Genomic DNA, 20,884 nt, shown 5'->3' on the forward strand with positions numbered 1-20,884 from the left:
ACCTTTTTTGACCCAGGAGTTTGTAGAAGCAGTGACCCAAAAGTCGGCGATCCAGACGAAGAGGCTGGCGGCTGCGATCTACGAATGAAGGCGTCGTCTAGGAGAAGAAAACACAGATAAAGGCCTATAGAAACTCCGGAGACCGACCGAATCTAGACAGTACATTGAAAACCTAAACCAACCGGATTCCGAAAGAGGATATGGCTCCACACACCCTCCGTCGGTCATAAACATGCCAACAGAATGTATACGACTGTCCTTTTTCGATTCAGTCTCTAAAATATTCCCATCCAAATAATATTTAGAACTCAAAACACGTGCACAAGAAGAATTTGGATTCTGAATTAGGCGCCAACATTGCTATTAAGGGCACGGGAAGTGCCTTGATTCTTAACTCATCATCATGATGTTAAATTTTTAGAAACAACTATCCAATGTATTACTTTATCTGTCCCATAATATAAGAGCGGTTTTGACACTACACCAGTGTCAAAAGTGTTGTTATATTAATGGGACAGAGGGAATATTTCTTTTGACGTTGTTCTAAGCCGTGTTGCATTCAATTAGTTTAGATATCGCATGTGCATATCAATATGGTGGCACAATGTAAAGAGAAAGGAATGGGAGAAACATAGGGAAAGAAACTGTTGGAAATATGAGCAATTTATCGAGTGATTTTATTAACAGAAATACTAGATAAAGCATGAGTAGTGTAGCAGTGATAAAACAGGCCATGCGATTTGACAAAGGGAAGGTAAACAACATCTTCATATATGAACCGTAACTAAACATATCTTGAGCGGACAGTATAGCAAGGAGCATATATGAAATAGAGTCTAACATATCCAGGGCAAACACTAGAACAAGGAACTGTAGCAGAACCTCTAATAGAAAGGGGACGAACACGTACGAGGCAGCAGCAGCAGGAGCGCTGGACTTGGGTTCGATGTCCTCGCCAGCCATGCGGTCGAGGAGGTCGTGGACGTCGGGGAAGAAGTCGTCGTCGGGGAAGTAGCCGTTGGAGTCCGGGGCTTCCGTGATGAAGATGTCAGTAGTCGCGCAGAGCGCTCCCCAAAAACCTTATCACCCTTCTCCCGTACAGGACTCAAAGAGTGCGGTTTCGGAGGCCTACTGTCCCGACCTGCGGTGCATGCCGCAAGCCGGGATGGAGAAGATCGTAGCAGCAGCGCAGTGCTCAGGAACCGGTGGCGAGAGGAAGAAGTAGTTCTGGTGCGTCTTGCTGAGAGGAGCGACCTCCCTTTTATAGGCGCAAGAGAAGGAGGCGAGAGGACAGCGCCGGGAGCTGAAGGGACCGAGGGAGATGAAACGAACAGACAGCAGCCGAAGGGTGCAGCGTTCGTATTTAATCTCCACTACAGCAAAACTTTCCATCTCCCGAGTGACCTTTCGTATACCCGTAGTGCGTGGCAAAAATTTAGACATCGGCTCGGCTCATTCCCGCAACCCGCGGCGCGTCGTGACGAGGCGTGGCGAGGTGGGCGACGGAGGAGGAGTGCGCGTGGATGTCCCTCTTGTTCTCATGCTCATACAAGTGGGGAAAGAACCCCCCCCCCCTTATAAGGAGGTCCAACTCCCACTAAACTAGCAATGTGGGACTAAACTTTTAGTAGTATCCCTTGCCTTGCACAAATGGGCTAAGTGGGCCTCTAGGATTTATTAGAAATTTCTGAAATAGTTATTGGGCTGCCCAAAATAGACCAAATTCCAGCAATCCCCACCAGATCCCAGAGGCACACAGAAATTTGCCTTTGGTTCCAAAACACTGTTTTATATACCGGTACTGCAGTGGAGACTATTAAGTTGAACTTCCACCTAGAACTCTATGCTACACTAGTAAGCAACTTGAACAGTGGACTGGGCCTTGAACTGCAAGTTTTCTGCGAATCTGGCTTCACATAAAGCCTTGACCGATACGTGGCTACCGTGGGTCTTCCCCGCGGGTGGAGCTTATGCGTCATACTCCATGACCTTTCATGAGTTTACTAGAGAGAACCCTACTCTCATAGATTGCGACGTTTGACAATCAGACTCATATAGGTGTGTTCTTCAAAAGATGTTCTGCAGGATAACATCTCTGCTTAAATAAGCCACTTAAAACACATTAAGATATACATCAACCTGCCATGCAGATTAGGAGAGTATTGCATCTTCATGGAGTAGTATTGTGAATAGTAGGGATACTCTCCTCTCAGTTGACCAACAGCTTGTCTTCCACATCTAATTCACAGGATCTCCGATCACAAAGAATAGGTTACCACTGTGAACAACTCATATTGTGGGTCTCATACCCATCTCCCTTGATGCATTATCTATCACATTACGTGATAGACCCTTAGTAAAAGGATCTGCCAGATTTTTAGATGTTTGGACATAATCCAATGCAATAACTCCGAAGTTTTTCATTTTCCTGACAGACTTTAACCTTCTCTGAACGTGTCTTGATGACTTCATGTTATCCTTTGAGCTGCTCACTTTCGTGATCACAGTTTGATTGTCGCAGTTCATAAGGACACCCGGTACAGGTTTCTCAACAACCGGCAAGTCATTCAAGAGTCGGCGAAGCCAATCTGCTTCGACCGTAGCTGTATCTAGTGCTGTGAGTTCTGCTTCCATAGTTGACCTCGTTAAGATGGTCTGCTTGCAAGACTTCCAAGAAACAGCGCCACCTCCATGAGTGAATACATAACCGCTTGTGGCCTTTATCTCATCAGCATCTGAGATCCAGTTTGAGTCACTATACCCTTCAAGCACCTTTGGATGCCCAGTGTAGTGAATTCCATAATTCGTAGTGCCTTTCAAATAATGCAAAACTCTCTCTAGAGCTTTCCAATGCACATCTCCTGGTTTTGAAACAAACCGACTCAGTTTGCTAACAGCAAAAGAGATGTCAGGTCTTGTAGCACTTGCTAAGTACATAAGCGAGCCAATAATATGAGAATACTTCAATTGATCTCTAGCAATTCTTCGATTCTTTCGAAGCAGCACGCTAGCATCATATGGTGTTGGAGAGGGCTTGCAGTCACTATAGCCAAAGCGACTCAAGATCTTTTCCACATAGTGAGATTGAAGCAATGTAATCCCACCATCATCATCTCTCAACAACTTGATGTTCAGAATGACATCAGCCACTCCTAAATCCTTCATCTCAAAACAGTGAGATAGAAAATCCTTGACCTCCTTAATAACATTCAGATTTGTTCTGAAAATTAGTATGTCATCAACATACAAGCAAAGCATAACTCCCTCGCCCCCACCATGGCGATAGTACACACATTTGTCAGCTTCGTTCACAACAAAGCCTGCAGCTGTTAAAGTTTTTTCAAACTTCTCATGCCACTTTTTGGGTGCTTGCTTGAGTCCATACAAGGACTTTAGCAACTTGCACACTTTCCCTTCGTGACCATCTACTACAAACCCATCTGGTTGTTCCATATAAATTTCCTCATCCAACTCTCCATTTAGGAAAGCAGTCTTAACATCCATTTGATGAACGAGAAGACCATGTGAGGCAGCTAGTGAAAGTAGAACTCGAATAGTGGTCAGTCGAGCCACAGGTGAGTAAGTATCAAAGAAATCTTCACCTTCCTTTTGGGTATAACCCTTAGCCACGAGCCGAGCCTTGTACTTTTCAATAGTACCATCAGGCCTAAGCTTCTTCTTGAATACCCATTTGCATCCTATAGGTTTGCACCCATAAGGATGATCAGTTATCTCCCAAGTTTCATTCACCAAGATGGAATCCATCTCGCTACGAACTGCTTCCTTCCAGTAGTCAGCATCTTCAGATGCATAGGCCTCTGAAATAGAACTGGGAGTGTCATCTATGAGATACACAAGAAAATCATCACCAAAGGACTTTGCAGTCCTCTGTCTCTTGCTCCTAATAGGAACTTCATTGTTCTCCTCCACAGGACTTTCAAAGTGTTCCATCGAAATGGCAGGTTCGGTAATTGTAACTGGTTCCTGATTCGATGAACTAGGCATCTCCTGATTAGATGAGGTAGCCATATCCTTCATGGGAAAGATATCTTCAAAGAAAGTCGCATCATTCGACTCCATGATCGTACCGACATGCATATCAGGTACCTCAGATTTTACAACCAAGAATCTATAGCCAATGCTATGAAAAGCATATCCCAAGAAAACACAATCCACAGTCTTTGGTCCAAGTTTTCGCTTTTTTGGAATTGAAACATTGACTTTCACCAAACAACCCCATGTTCGCAGATAAGAGAGTTTTAACCTTTTCTTCTCCCACTCCTCGAATGGAGTTATCTCTTTGTTCTTTGTGGGGACTCGATTTAGGACATGACACGCTGTCAATATCGCCTCCCCCCATCATGCCTTGGAGAGACCCGATGTGTCTAACATGGCGTTAACCAAATCAGTTAGAGTACGGTTCTTTCTTTCGGCCACCCCATTTAACTGAGGTGAGTAGGGAGGCGTCCTCTCATGGATTATACCATGTTCCACACAAAAAGCATCAAATTCATTGGAAAAATACTCTCCACCACGGTCAGACCTAAGCCTCATGATTTTTCGATCAAGTTGGTTTTCCACTTCAGCTTTATAGATCTTGAAAAAGTTCAAAGCCTCATCCTTAGATTTCAGAAGATACACACAGCAGTATCTAGTGGAGTCGTCAATTAACATCATGAAATATTTCTTTCCACCTTTTGTCAAAACACCATTCATTTCACATAGATCTGAATGTATAAGTTCTAGTGGTGCAAGGTTTCTCGTCTCCGCAGTCACGTGAGACTTACGAGGTTGCTTAGCTTGCACACACACTTGACACTTAGATCCCTTGACAGTGGTGAAACTAGGGATTAAGTTCAACTTCGCTAGTCGTGACATGCAACCAAAGTTAACATGACAAAGACGTGAATGCCACACATTTGATTCACTATTGTTGCAAATATGATTAACAACTTTATTGCAAACGTCTGATAAGGATAAACAAAACAGGCCTCCTGACTCATAGCCTTTACCAAAAAAGGTTCTATACTTGGATATTACAAATTTATTCGACTCAAAGACAAGCTTATAGCCATCTCTACACAGAAGAGATCCGCTAACAAGATTTTTATTGACGGAGGGGACATAATGCACGTTCTTCAGCCGCACGATCTTCCCCGAAGTAAACTTCAGATCGACCGTGCCAACACCATGAACAGAAGCACTTGAACCATTGCCCATCAGCACGGTTGAAGTCCCTGCGGTCTGATAAGACGAAAACATGGAAATATCACCGCATACATGCACATTAGCACCAGTGTCAATCAACCAGTCAGGAGAATGACATACTGAAAGAATAATGGGAAATATACCATACCCAGCATCCTTCATGTCAGTGTCTCCAATGACAACATTAGCGGTCTTGCCGCCTTTCCCAGGATGACGCTTGTCATAGCGATTAGGGCAACTAGGAGCCCAATGATCAGGATCTCCACACACATGACAAACACCTTTCTTCTTGCCATTCTTCTTCTTGAAGTTCGTGTGTTGCACAGCCTTGTTCTTCCCATCAAACTTTGCTTTACCATCAAACTTGCCCTTGTTCTTGAACTTGTGGGGCTGGAAGTTCTGCTTCTGTACCACATTGGCACTAGATCCTCCCTCAATACCTCGAGCACGTGTGTCCTTTGCTCTCGCCTTTTCTTCAACATCAAGAGTACCAATGAGATCCGGAATGGAAAACTCCTGTCTCTTATGCTTCAGTAAGGTAGCAAAGTTCCTCCATGAAGGAGGAAGCTTAGTGATGATACCCCCGGCAACAAACTTGTTCGGTAGCATGCAATTGAAGTGCTCAAGTTCTCTAGCAAATGACTGTATCTCATGAGCCTGCTCAACCACGGAGCGCTCTTCAGTCATCCTGTAATCATAGAATTGCTCCATGATGTACAGCTCAGTGCCGGCATCCGAGACCCCAAACTTGGCCTCGAGTGCATCCCACATATCTTTTCCATTATCAATTGACGCATAAGCATCAACTATGTTCTCTCCAAGAACACTCAAGAGCGCAGCCTTAAACAAGGTATCCATTTTCTGAAAAGCTTGTGCCTGTTGGGCATCTTGCTCTCCTTCAGGTTTGCCAAGAGTGGCGTCATAGCAACTCATGGTTTGAAACCATAAGACTGCTCTCACGCGCCACCTCTTATAGTGGATACCCTCAAACATAGGAGGTCTCATGGAAGCAGCAAAACCACTTGGGGTAAATTGCCTATAGTAAGGTTTTTGGATTGTTGGAAATATGAGCAATTTACCGAGTGATTTTATTAACAGAAATACTAGATAAAGCATGAGTAGTGTAGCAGTGATAAAACAGGCCATGCGATTTGACAAAGGGAAGGTAAACAACATCTTCATATATGAACCGTAACTAAACATATCTTGAGCGGACAGTATAGCAAGGAGCATATATGAAATAGAGTCTAACATATCCAGGGCAAACACTAGAACAAGGAACTGTAGCAGAACCTCTAATAGAAAGGGGACGAACACGTACGAGGCAGCAGCAGCAGGAGCGCTGGACTTGAGGTCGATGTCCTCGCCAGCCATGTCGTCGAGGAGGTCGTGGACGTCGGGGAAGTAGTCGTCGGAGTCCGGGGCTTCCGTGATGAAGAAGTCAGTAGTCGCGCAGAGCGCTCCCCAAAAACCTTATCACCCTTCTCCCGTACAGGACTCAAAGAGTGCGGTTTCAGAGGCCTACTGTCCCGACCTGCGGTGCACGCCGCAAGCCGGGATGGAGAAGATCGTAGCAGCAGCGCAGTGCTCAGGAACCGGTGGCGAGAGGAAGAAGTAGTTCTGGTGCGTCTTGCTGAGAGGAGCGACCTCCCTTTTATAGGCGCAAGAGAAGGAGGCGAGAGGACAGCGCCGGGAGCTGAAGGGACCGAGGGAGATGAAACGAACAGACAGCAGCCGAAGGGTGCAGCGTTCGCAATTAATCTCCACTACAGCAAAACTTTCCATCTCCCGAGTGACCTTTCGTATACCCGTAGTGCGTGGCAAAAATTTAAACATCGGCTCGGCTCATTCCCGCAACCCGCAACCCGCAACCCGCGGCGCGTCGCGAGGCGGGCGGCGGAGGAGGAGCGCGCGTGGATGTCCCTCTTGTTCTCATGCTCATACAAGTGGGGAAAGAACCCCCCTTATAAGGAGGTCCAACTCCCACTAAACTAGCGATGTGGGACTAAATTTTTAGTAGTATCCCTTGCCTTGCACAAATGGGCTAAGTGGGCCTCTAGGATTTATTAGGAATTTCTGAAATAGTTATTGGGCTGCCCAAAATAGACTAAATTCTAGCAGAAACCACACCTCACCAAAGCATTAATTACTTGTTTGCGAGAGAAAAATCAATCTATTCATCATTAGTCATGGCAATACAAGAAACACTAGAAAATAAAAAAAACACGGTTTATTGACCACCTAGCGACGACTACAAGCACTGAAGTGAGCTGAAGACGCGCCACCTTCATCGCCCCGCCAAAGAACTTGTTGTAGCAGAGGGTCGAAAAGTCATACTAATACCCACAAGACTAGCGCGCCAGAAGAACATCCACCTCTAATGAAGAGAAGCGTGGAGAGAAATGATCCAACCTGTAGACGCGTCGACAAAGTGTATCCATGGAGATCAATCCAAGACTAATACAATTGAATCCCACAAGATTCATCGAAGACACACCATCACACAACATGTGACGCTGCTAGACCCATCGCCTCGACAAGGGTAGAGAGAGAGGACCTTATTCCATCTTCAAGAAGCCGCCACTGTCACGTCTTCTTGAGTAGGACACAAATCCTAACCAACCTAAAGAAAACACCTAAATAGGAGCAGGAACCCTCCCGTCGCCAAGGGTCGGGGTCCACTGCGCTTCCATTGCCCTTCCATTGCCATAAGGCTAGCGAAGACGATGGAAACTGATGATGGCGGTGGGAGGGTCAAGAAACCCTAATCACATATGCACTCGAGTCAAAGCAAAGAGACGTAATTTTTTTACAACATTAATCATCGGTAATGTAAAAGATATGACGTCAAATTTGTAAGCATGGCAAATCGGATGTTTTCTATGACAATTTATGTTGTCGCGAGGATGGCAATTTTCTTTAGCAAGCACGGCAAATTCTGGTAAAAAGAACTGATCATGGCATGGATTTGTCATGCTTGCTAAGGAAAATTGGCATGCCTGCGACAACATAATTTACCACAATAAAATTTCGATTTATTACCATGCTAAAAAAATTTGACATACAATTTATAGCGATATACCGTGTAGAGACGTATATCCATTAACATAGAGCTCCCTTCTTTTTATTCTTTATTAATTGTTGTGCCACTTTTTTGCCTATAAAAATGCCAAGAGACTAGCACTGTCACTAGTCTAAGCTCAGTTCAAGCCGAAACATTATATTAGTTCAAGATCCAGTTAATTTCGTGAACAGGTGGATAAGCCTCATAAATCTCCCTGGGTTATACTGTATATGGAAAATAATCCATTAGATTCTCCTGCGCGCGGAGCACAAGGCCCACGGTCCTCGTCCCCTTCCTCCTCCTGCGCGCGGAGCACAAGGCCCACGGTCCTCGTCCCCTTCCTCCTCCTGCGCGCGGAGCACAAGGCCCACGGTCCTCGTCCCCTTCCTCCTCCTGCGCGCGGAGCACAAGGCCCACGGTCCTCGTCCCCTTCCTCCTCCTGCGCGCGCGTAGAGCACAAGGCGATCCCCGACGAGCGGCGCGCAGGCCGAGGAGCGGAGCGGAGGTGAGCGGTCTCCCCTAGGGTTTAGGGCTTGACAGAGACGCCAGGACGCATCCCCTTGTCGTCTTCCTGGCGCGAGATCTGATCCCCTAGGGTTTAGGGTTTGACAGAGACGCCAGGACGCATCCCAGAGACGCCAGGACGCATCCCCTTGTCGTCTTCCTTGCGCGAGATCTGATCCCCTAGGGTTTAGGGTTTGACAGACGCCAGGGTTTGACAGAGACGCCATGGCCGAAGTTAAACTTAATCTATTAATTCTCTCTGCAGCGATGGCAGAGGTTCCGTTCAGGTACATCAACTGCCGGCCGTGCCGTCTCGAGGGCTTCTACAGCCGCGAGGAGTACGCGGATCACGTCGAGTTCCACCTGGCTGTGGAGCCGCCGCAGCCCAACCCCGCCGAGGCGTACCGCAGTGGCGGAATCAGCGGATCCAACGTCGCCAGACCGAGCGGGAACAGATCAGGCTGGCGGCACAGAGAAATGCCGCCAGGAGGGCCGCAAGGGAGGCCGAGGCCACCAGGGCGAAGAACAAGACCAAGAGATAGGTAATACAGTAATTTTATCACCTTCAGACTGGCGATTTGGTTTACATGATACTAACACTACTGGGATAAATAAATAAAACCAGGCAAGCTTGCGAATTCTGGAGCCGGGGGGACATCACAGCACCGGTCCAGAAGCTGCCTCGTTCCTCGTTAGCCTGCAATCATGGACCCGGGGTGAAAGGATATAGCATCCGTACAGCAAACTTCCGGGAGAGAGTTTATCATGTCCGGCAGTCACATTAATCAGTTCCTGCGGTAAAGAGATGGAAGGGACAAAATGATGAATATTATCACTCTAAAACTTCTAGTGTCTAAAACATAGCTACTGTGAACTATGTTGTTTCGGTATGTATATATCCAATTGAAGCATTTACAAGCTATGATGTGTTTCCTTTATTGATTCAGCTGCTTTGGATTAGTTTTCTTAGTAAACAATTCTGTCAGCTGCATCAGGACACTAGGCTGCAAAGCACCTAAATAATGATGAAATTAGTGACCATGAAACAAACCTTTGTGAGGCAGATCTTTGGGGATAGGAATAACCTGCATACAGAATACCTCTCGCGTTACCTGCACATCCCCCATACCATCATAATTTTACCATTTTGCACATTTTGAGAATCTTAAAAATATAAGAAGACTGCCTTTAAACTTTTTTATTTATGATAACAGTACAAACATGTGGATGGGATTTTAAATTGGTACTCCTTCTGTTCAGAAATATAAAATGTTTTGGATATTTCAACATGGACTACATTCAGACTGAAATGAGTGAACAAACACACTAAAACGTGTCTATACATCCGATTCACAAGATAGTGTTGCAGAACATCTTATATTTGTGAACTAAGGGAGTGCATGCTAGGAAAATAAACTGATATACTTCATCAGTTCACAATTATAAGATGTTCCAACGTTTTTCTGGTCCAGATGTATATAGACGGATTTTAGTGTCTTTGCTCACTCATTTCAGTATGTATGTAGTCCATATTGAAATATCCAAAACATTTTATAATTATGAACGGAGGGAGCACATTACAAAAGAAAATGTCAACACTTTTCTTGACTATTTTACACATAGATGAGTATAAGAGTTAACCTACCATGCTGTGTGTGCCCTATCATTTAACATTGTCATTTCATACTCTGCATATACAAATTTATCTATTATGACGCATGTGCTTATTATTTAACAAGAACAAACAACTGAGTTAGAAAGTTGTGCAAATTTGTGTGTTCGTCATGAGCTCAGAACTGGTTGCTTACCGAGTCATATGCGGAGAATTTAGTTTTATTGTGTACCAAGTGGCTAATCAGCAATCAGAGACTATGTAGCTAGTACTGACTGTTTGAAAACTTCATATAAGAACATACTCCCTCCGTTCCCTCCGTTCCTAAATATAAGTCTTTTTAGAGATTCAACTACAAACTACATACGGATGTAATATAGACATATTTTAGAGTGTAGATTCACTCATTTTGCTCCGTATGTAGTCTATAGTGGAATATCTAAAAAGACTTATATTTAGGAACGGAGGGAGTACATGGCAAAATGAGAATATGCCAATAGGGTTACTTTGCCCTTTGTTTTATTCTCTTTTATTTAAGGAAACATATAAATCGAGCCCATCCAAACAACCGCTGCTTGTTGTGAACCTGCAGTTGCTCTGTTGATTAATGTTGCATTGTTGCTCTTGTTGATTTGTTGCATGGCATGGCTGGGTCTAAAAGTAAGAATGCTAATGTTGACAGCGAGGAGGGTTGTAGGAGGCTTCTAGCTAGAAGTGCTTCAGCAATTGGCTTCTAATTTCAAAACCAAAAAGTGGAGTCAAGAATGCAATTGTGCTGTGTTATTTCTTCAAGGCAGAAATAAAACAAGACCAAAATCAAAAGAGAGGTCTGCATGTCCGCATGTTCGTCACGAGTTAGAACTGGTTGCTTACGTTTTTCTATTATCACAACTGCAGTGAGTCTCGCAATCAGAGGGTCAGGTCGGTGGTATAGATGGTTGCATGTCAGGTTTACGACCACCATCCCACTAGCGTGACTAATCAGCGATTAGGCATAGGACATTTAATAGCACTGCTAAGTGTCTAAAAGGTGCATATAAGAAGTACTCCCTCTGTCTCATAATACAAGATTTTTTGACACTGTGATAAGTGTCAAAAAACATCTTATATTATGAGACAGATGTAGTATATATATGGCTAAAGAGAATACGCCAAGTGGGTTACTTTGCCCTGCCTTCTATTCTTCTTTATATACTCCTACAAGGAAAAGTTACTACACAAACAAACAACTAGGTAGGGTGCGTGCACAGATTCTGTCTGCGTGTTAGATAGGCAGCAAGCTGCAAACGGTCCAGCCCTGAGATACAATTTGCTTACTTGTCGACAAGCCTAGGCTCGCACAGGAATCGTCAGCTTACTGATTCCAAGAAGAGTGGCATCAACTTGCAAAGCTTCAGTCTGCACCGGCCTCGAATTAGGCACTGATGAAAATATACCCTAAGTCCCATCGTCTTGCCTACCAAGGCTTTGAAATCCCGGCAAAAAACCAATTCACTCCTGCAAAGGAAGATTGGAGGATAAGATTAATAACCAGCCTCAGCGGATCAGTATATCGACCGTAGATCACTAAAGCGAGCAGCCTAACACAAATTACCGAGGAAACGAACCACGGGCTGTGAGAAATCGACCCGCAGACCACTAAAAACGCAACCTTTATGGGTAAAGAGACAGTGAATCGGAAGAAAAAAGGGTTGCGGATCTGTAAATCGGCAATTACATACCTAATAGACGCGCCATCGTCTCCACGATGGTCTGATCTCGAGAACCTACGAGATCCAGAAGAAAAGTGCTGCCTTTAAGAAGATCCGGGGCGCTCCGGCACGAGCAGGCCCTGGGCCGGCGCAGATCTGCCGGTCGCCGCACTGCCTGCGCAGATCGCATGGGGGAAACCGGTCGTAGATGAGCGTATGTGAGGGGAGTAGATGGGGTGGGTGAGATCCGGTAGAGAGGCTTTGCCATGGGATGGGATGGGATGGGAGTAGATGGGGTAGCTTTTGTTTCGGGAAAGGACCGCCTGGGTTGTCGAGACGCCGTCCCAACAAACCATCGGGATTTCTCTTTTAAAATAATAATTGTATCAACTAAAAAAATGTCGTTCTCAAAAACAAATGTTGTACCGATCGTGCTTTACACCCGGATCCCGCTAAAGTTGTCGAACTGCAACTTTGCTGCCGAAACCGGCTCGGCGTCGTAGCGTGCCTCCCTAGCACGACCCAGCAATTCACCCACGACGCACCGAGCATGCCAACTCCGAACGAGCGTCTACTACCCCCCTCCCACCAAATTCTTCCCGTCGAACTTCAAGGGGTAACAAACTCGGCTTTGAGAAGATGACGACATGTAGGGTCCACCGCGAGGGTTAACTCTTCGGGCGACAGGAGGCGATCGCCTGGCAATCCCGGGCTGCCGCTAGGGTTAGGGTTTAATCGTCGGTGGTGCTTGGGATACGCTGGTGATTTGGATAGCGACTGCGTATCCCGGAACACAAATCAAGGAGGGTTTGGTTCTCCGGTGCGGGGAGCCATGGCGGAGAAGGACGGATGGAGGAAAGCCGATGCATCTCAGAAGGGAGCGACGACGAGCGGAACGGCAGTTGGTTGTTGGGACGCCGCAGAAGGAGCGACAAGTGCAAGAAGATGGGGACTCGCCAGTGATCAGTAGGACGCCAGATGCGACGGCAAGCCTCTCGGCCAGACTCGGCGGGATGGTTTTGATAGAGAAGGAAGCTAAGGGATTTGTGTTTGCTGGACCCGTTGAGGAGGTGCCCGCTGCCAGGAGATGGACTTTGATCGGTAAAGCATGTACGCCAAGGTCTAAGAATTTCACTGCCCTAAAACGCACCCTGATAAGGGCCTGGGGCCTGCACCGGGAAGCTCAATTCCGGGACCTTGAAAACAATCTCTCCTTGGTTCACTTTGGTGGAGAAGGAGACTGGAAACACGCAAGGAATAATGGACCGTGGCAATTTGATTTCAATGTCCCGACTCTCAAGGGCTATGATGGCAAGACAAGGCCGTCGGAGATGGTTTTTGGCTCGGTTGAGGCTTGGGTTAGAGTAGAAGACTTTCCACTGGATAGAAGGACCAAGGAGTTTGGGGAAGCACTGGGTAACTGGTTGGGAGAAGTCATAAAAGTAGATGTGGAGAAAGATGGATATGCGAAAGGGAAATACCTTCGAGTTAGGGCTAAGTTATCAGTTTATGAACCATTGGTGCGATGCTTTAATCTGAAGGAGTCAGAGGACGATGAAATTGGTACATGGTTCAACTTCTATTACGAGAAAATTCCCCACTTTTGCTTTGAGTGTGGGAGGCCGGTGCATGTTAATGGCAGGTGTGAGCCGCCAATTGACAAATCCTCACAATGGAGAGAATGGTTGAGGGCTTCTCCGGGACGAAATACAGCAGGCATGGGGGGGTCTCTAGGTGGTGTGCAGCAAGCGCTATCAACAGTGATGATAACTCTCGCACTGGCGGGGGCGATCAAAGCCGCTACGGTCATCCTAGGGTCCGGGACCTCCCTACAAAACACAATCTCAACTCGGAGTTCTCTCAGACTGGCAACTCCCACACTGGTGAGGATCCACAACGGGAGAGGAATGAGGTTAATAACCACTCTAAGGACAGCCATAGAGATGGTGGTGCTCGTGAGACTGGCCTACGTCATGAGCTGGAAAAGAAAACAGAGAAGGATCTACGCCAAGAATTGGTAAACTAGCAGGCTGAGAAGCAAGCCTTTGGTGACAGGCTAGCTGAGCGTAGAGGCAAGGAGACGGCAGGCTTTTATAATGGCTCAAGAGGGAGAGAGGACAGGAAAAGGGGTACTTACATACGCAAGCAAAGGATTAACATGATAATGAGATGCGTCCAGAGTGCTCATTTCTGTGGGAAATTGAATAGAGGTTTTTCTCACAGCTTTCTACCTTCAAGAGGACTCCGACAAGGCGATCCTATAACCCATATTTGTTCCTTTTCTGCGTGGAGGGATTTCAGCTTTGCTAGCGAAGGCCCAAAGGGAGAACCACATTCGTGGAGTGAGTTTTGGGAGCACTGGCCCCCATGTTACTCATCTTTTATTTGCAGATGATAGTGTGGTATTTTTGGAAGGATCGCATGGAAATCTCCAGGCTCTCAAGGATATTTTGCAAACATATGAAGAGGCGTCCGGACAAAAGGTGAATTTCCAAAAGTCCTCTATACTCTTGGGAAAGGATGTAAACAGGATGACAAGGCAACTCTGAAACAAACAATTGGGATTGAGTCTGAAGCGTTGAGTGAGAGGTACTTGGGTCTCCCCACTGTGGTGGGAAGATCGATGGAAGGAACTTTCCAATATGTGACAGAGAGTTCTAAAGGAAAAGTTCCAGGGTGGAAGGCCTAAGGTTTGTCCGAAGCTGCGAGGGAAGTACTCATTAAATCAGGACTCCAATCAACACCAACGTTCACTATGAGTTGTTTTCAACTCACATAGAAGATGTGCTGGAATCTAACTTCGATCTCCTTGAAATTCTGGTGGGGTGCAGCTGAAGGTGAAAGGAAGGTGCACTGGATCATCTGGGATAAGATGTGCTTGCCAAAGCGTGATGGAGGGATCGATTTTCGGAATTTCGAGGCCTTCAACCAAGCGTTTTTGGCTAAGCAGGTATGTCGTATCCTCCAAGTTCCATCCTCACTATGTGCTCGTGTTATGAAGGCCATGTACTTCAAAGAATGTTCGATTATGAATGCGACGTGCCCTGGTAGCGCATCGTATACTTTTAGGAGCATTATGCACGGGCGAGATCTCCTAATGGAAGGGGTAATTTGGCGTGTAGGTGATGGAACATCTATTAATATTCACCATGAAAACTGGATACCAAGGTCAGGCAGCTTAAAACCATTAGGTCAGCAATACATGTAGGGCACAACAAGGGTAACTGATTTGTTGAGCCCAGATGGCACCTCTTGGGATCACGGGAAAGTGGATGCTATGTTCTCTGTACAAGATGCATGTGATATTAAGCAAGTGGCAATTGGAGGCCCGGGGAGCAGTGATTTCATGGCATGGAGCCCATACAAAGTTAGGACACTTTAATGTGAGGTCGGCATATCACTTGTGTATGGCGCTCAAAAGGACTAAAACCGGATGGCCGGAGTCCTCGTCATCGATCAGAAAGCACAAGAGTTGGTTGTCACCATGGAACACTGTCGGTGTCAAAACCGGCAGATCTCGGGTAGGGGGTCCCGAACTATGCATCTGAGTGAAGGAAATATGCCCTAGAGGCAATAATAAAGTTATTATTTATTTCCTTATATCATGATAAATGTTTATTATTCATGCTAGAATTGTATTAACCGGAAACATAATACATGTGTGAATACATAGACAAACATAGTGTCACTAGTATGCCTCTACTTGACTAGCTCGTTAATCAAAGATGGTTAAGTTTCCTAACCATAGACATGAGTTGTCATTTGATTAACGGGATCACATCATTAGGAGAATGATGTGATTGACTTGACCCATTCCGTTAGCTTAGCACTTGATCGTTTAGTATGTTGCTATTGCTTTCTTCATGACTTATACATATTCCTATGACTATGAGATTATGCAACTCCCGTTTACCGGAGGAACACTTTGTGTGCTACCAAATGTCACAACGTAAATGAGTGATTATAAAGGAGCTCTACAGGTGTCTCCGAAGGTACATGTTGAGTTGGCGTATTTCGAGATTAGGATTTGTCACTCCGATTGTCAGAGAGGTATCTCTGGGCCCCCTCGGTAATGCAGATCACTATAAGCCTTGCAAGCAATATGACTAATGAGTTAGTTGCGGGATGATGCATTACGGAACGAGTAAAGAGACTTGCCGGTAACGAGATTGAACTAGGTATTGAGATACCGACGATCAAATCTCGGGCAAGTAACATGCCGATGACAAAGGGAACAACGTATGTTGTTATGCGGTTTGACCGATAAAGATCTTCGTAGAATATGTGGGAGCCAATATGAGCATCCAGGTTCCGCTATTGGTTATTGACCGGAGACGTGTCTCGGTCATGTCTACATAGTTCTCGAACACGTAGGGTCCGCACGCTTAAGGTTTCGATGACAATTTTATTATGAGTTTTGATGTACCGAAGGAGTTCGGAGTCCCGGATGAGATCGGGGACATGACGAGGAGTCTCGAAATGGTCGAGGCGTAAAGATCGATATATTGGACGACTATATTCGGACTTCAGAAAGGTTCTGAGTGATTCGGGTATTTTTCGGAGTACCGGAGAGTTACGGGAATTCGCCGGGAGAAGTATTGGGCCTTATTGGGCCATACGAGAAAGAGAGAGGGGCTGCCTAGGGCAGGCCCCCCCCCCAAAGCCTAGTCCGAATTGGACTAGGGGGAGGGGCTGCGCCCCCTCCTTCCTTCCCTTCTCTCTTCCCTTTCCTTCTCTCCTACTCCTACTACATGGAAGGGCTCCTAGTTCTACTAGGAAAGGGGGAATCCTACTCCCGGTGGGAGTAGGACTCCCCTAGGGCGCGCCATAGAGAGGGCCGGCCCTCCCCCTCCTCCACTCCTTTATATACGGGGGCAAGGGGTCACCCCAGAGATACACAAGTTGATCTTCGTGATCGTTCCTTAGCCGTGTGCGGTGCCCCCTCCACCATATTCCACCTCGGTCATATCATTGCGGTGCTTAGGCGAAGCCCTGCGTCGGTAGAACATCATCATCGTCACCACGCCGTCGTGCTGACGGAACTCATCCCCGACACCCTGCTGGATCGGAGTTCGGGCATCGTCATCGAGCTGAACGTGTGCTGAACTCGGAGGTGCCGTACGTTCGGTACTTGGATCGGTCGGATCGTGAAGACGTACGACTACATCAACCGCATTGTCATAACGCTTCCGCTTTCGGTCTACGAGGGTACGTGGACAACACTCTCCCCTCTCGTTGTTATGCATCACCATGATCTTGCGTGTGCGTAGGCAAATTTTGAAATTACTACGTTTCCTAACAGTGGCATCCGAGCCAGGTTCTATGCGTAGATGTCATATGCACGAGTAGAACACAAGTGAGCTGTGGGCGATACAAGTCATACTGCTTACCAGCATGTCATACTTTGGTTCAGCGGTATTATGAGATGAAGTGGCCCGGGCCGACATTACGCGTACGCTTACGCGAGACTGGTTTCACCGTTACGAGCACTCGTGCTTAAAGGTGACTGGCGGGTGTCTGTCTCTCTCACTTTAGTTGAACCAAGTGTGGCTACGCCTAGTAGTTGCGAAGGTTAAAACAGCACTAGCTTGACGAACTATCGTTGTGGTTTTGATGCATAGGTAAGAATGGTTCTTGCTCAGCCCGTAGCAGCCACGTAAAATTTGCAACAACAAAGTAGAGGACGTCTAACTTGTTTTTGCAGGGCATGTTGTGATGTGATATGGTCAAGACGTGATGCTATATTTTATTGTATGAGATGATCATGTTTTGTAACCGAAGTTATCGGCAACTGGCAGGAGCCATATGGTTGTCGCTTTATTGTATGAAATGCAAACGCCATGTAATTGCTTTACTTTATCACTAAGCGGTAGCGATAGTCGGAGAAGCAATAGATGGCGTAACGACAATGATGCTACGATGGAGATCAAGGTGTCGCGCTGGTGACGATGGAGATCACGACGGTGCTTCGGAGATGGAGATCACAAGCACAAGATGATGATGGCCATATCATATCACTTATATTGATTGCATGTGATGTTTATCCTTTATGCATCTTATCTTGCTTTGATTGACGGTAGCATTTTAAGATGATCTCTCACTAATTATCAAGAAGTGTTCTCCCTGAGTATGCACCATTGCGAAAGTTCTTCGTGCTGAGACACCACGTGATGATTGGGTGTGATAGGCTCTACGTTCAAATACAACGGGTGAAAAACAGTTGCACACGCGGAATACTCAGGTTAAACTTGACGAGCCTAGCATATACAAATATGGCCTCGAAACACGGAGACCGAAAGGTCGAGCGTGAATCATATAGTAGATATGATCAACATAGTGATGTTCACCATTGAAAACTACTCCATCTCACGTGATGATCGGACATGGTTTAGTTGATTTGGATCATGTGATCACTTAGATGACTAGAGAGATGTCTGTCTAAGTGGGAGTTCTTAAGTAATATGATTAATTGAACTTAAATTTATCATGAACTTAGTCCTGGTAGTATTTTGCAAATTATGTTGTAGATCAATAGCTTGCATTGTTGCTTTCATATGTTTATTTTGATATGTTCCTAGAGAAAATTGTGTTGAAAGATGTTAGTAGCAATGAAGCGGATTGGATCCGTGATCTGAGGTTTATCCTCATTGCTGCGTAGAAGAATTATGTCCTTAATGCACCGCTAGGTGACAGGCCTATTGCAGGAGCAGATGCAGACGTTATGAATGTTTGGCTAGCTCAATATGATGACTACTTGATAGTTTAGTGCACCATGCTTAACGGCTTAGAATCGGGACTTCAAAGATGTTTTGAACGTCATGGACCATATGAGATGTTCCAGGAGTTGAAGTTAATATTTCCAGCAAATACCCGAGTTGAGAGATATGAAGTCTCCAACAAGCTCTATAGCTAAAAGATGGAGGAGAATCGCTCAACTAGTGAGCATGTGCTCAGATTGTCTGGGTACTTCAATCGCTTGAATCAAGTGGGAGTTAATCTTCCAAATAAGATAGTGATTGACAGAGTTCTCTAGTCACCATCACCAAGTTACTAGAACTTCATGATGAACTACAGTATGCAAGGGATGACGAAAACGATTCTCGAGCTCTTCGTGATGTTGAAATCAACGAAGGTAGAAATCAAGAAAGAGCATCAAGTGTTGATGATTGACAAGACCACTAGTTTCAAGAAAAGGGCAAAGGGAAAGAAAGGGAACTTCCAAGTAGAATGACAAGCAAGTTGTACTCCCGCGAAGAAGCTCAAAGCTGGACCAAAGCCTGAAACTGAGTGCTTACACTTCAAAGGAAATGGTCACTGGAAGCGGAAATGCCCTGAATATTTGGTGGATAAGAAGGGTGGCAAAGTGAACAAGGGTATATTTGATATACAGGTGTTTGATGTGTGCCTTACTAGTGTTTATAGTAACCCCTAAGTATTTGATACTTGTTCGGTTGCTAAGATTAGTAACTCGAAATAGGAGTTACATAATAAACAAAGACTAGTTGAGGGGAAGTGACGATGAGTGTTGGAAATAGTTCCAAGATTGATATGATCATCATCACACACTCCCTATATTTTCGAGATTAGTGTTAAAACTAAATAAATGTTATTTAGCGTTTGCGTTGAGCATGAATATGATTTGATCATGTTTATTGCGATACAGTTATTCATTTGAAGTTAAAGAATAATTGTTATTCTGTTTACATGAATAAGACCTTCGATGGTTATACACCCAATGAAAATAGTTTGTTGGATCTCGATCGTAGTGATGCACATATTCATAATATTGATGCCAAAAGATGCAAAGTTAATAATGATAGTGCAACTTATTTGTGGCACTGTCATTTGGGTCATATCGGTGTAAAGCGCATGAAAACACTCCATAAAGATGGATTTTCGAAATCACTTGGTTATGAATCATTTGATGCTTGTGAACCGTGCCTTTTGGGCAAGATGACTAAAACTCGTTCTCCGGAACAATGGAACAAGCTACTGACTTATTGGAAATAATACATACCAATGTATGCGATCCAATGAGTGTTGATGCTCATGGCAAGTATCGTTATTTTCTGACCTTCACAAAATGATTTGAGCAGATATGGGTATATCTACTTGATGAAACATAAGTCTGAAATAATTGAAAGGTTCAAAGAATTTTAGAGTGAAGTGGAAAAAACATCGTAATAAGAAAATAAAGTTTCTGCGATCTGATCGCAGAGACAAATATTTGAGTTACGAGTTTGGTCTTCAATTAAAACAATGTGGAATAGTTTCACATCTCACGCCACCTGGAACACCACAATGTTATGGTGTGTCTGAACGTCGTAACCACACTTTATTGGATATGGTGCGATCTATGATGTCTCTTATTGATTTACCATTATCGTTTTGGGGTTATGCATCAGAGACAACTGCATTCACGTTAAAAGGGCACCATCTAAATCCGTTGAGACGACACCATATGAACTATGGTTTAGCAAGAAACCCAAGTTGTCGTTTCTTAAAGTTTGGGGCTACGATGCTTATGTGAAAAAGTTTCATCCTGATAATCTCAAACCCAAATCGGAGAAGTGCATCCTCATAGAATACCCAAAGGAAACTATTGGGTACACCTTCTATCATAGATCTGAAGGCAAGATATTCGTTGCTAAAAATGGATCCTTTCTAGAGAAGGAGTTTCTCTCAAAAGAAGTGAGTGGGAGGAAAATAGAACTTGATGAGGTATCTGTACCTTCTCCCGAATTGGAAAATAGTTCATCACTGAAATCAGTTCCAGTGATTCCTACACCAATTAGTGAGGAAGCT

General features: G+C 45.1%; 1 long non-coding RNA gene across 1 annotated transcript; it reads right to left on the minus strand.

The window, feature by feature from the left end:
* Nucleotides 1-9,315: 9,315 nt before the first annotated feature.
* LOC123092788 (uncharacterized) lies at nucleotides 9,316-12,429 on the minus strand. The gene is made up of 3 exons (XR_006444842.1): nucleotides 12,110-12,429; nucleotides 9,828-11,885; nucleotides 9,316-9,568 (listed from the first exon to the last, which is right to left on the minus strand). It is a non-coding gene; the product is annotated as an uncharacterized lncRNA (long non-coding RNA).
* Between the last annotated feature and the right edge of the window lie 8,455 nt (nucleotides 12,430-20,884).

The sequence above is a fragment of the Triticum aestivum genome, chromosome 4B (assembly GCF_018294505.1).
Source record: "Triticum aestivum cultivar Chinese Spring chromosome 4B, IWGSC CS RefSeq v2.1, whole genome shotgun sequence".
Lineage (NCBI taxonomy): Eukaryota > Viridiplantae > Streptophyta > Magnoliopsida > Poales > Poaceae > Triticum > Triticum aestivum.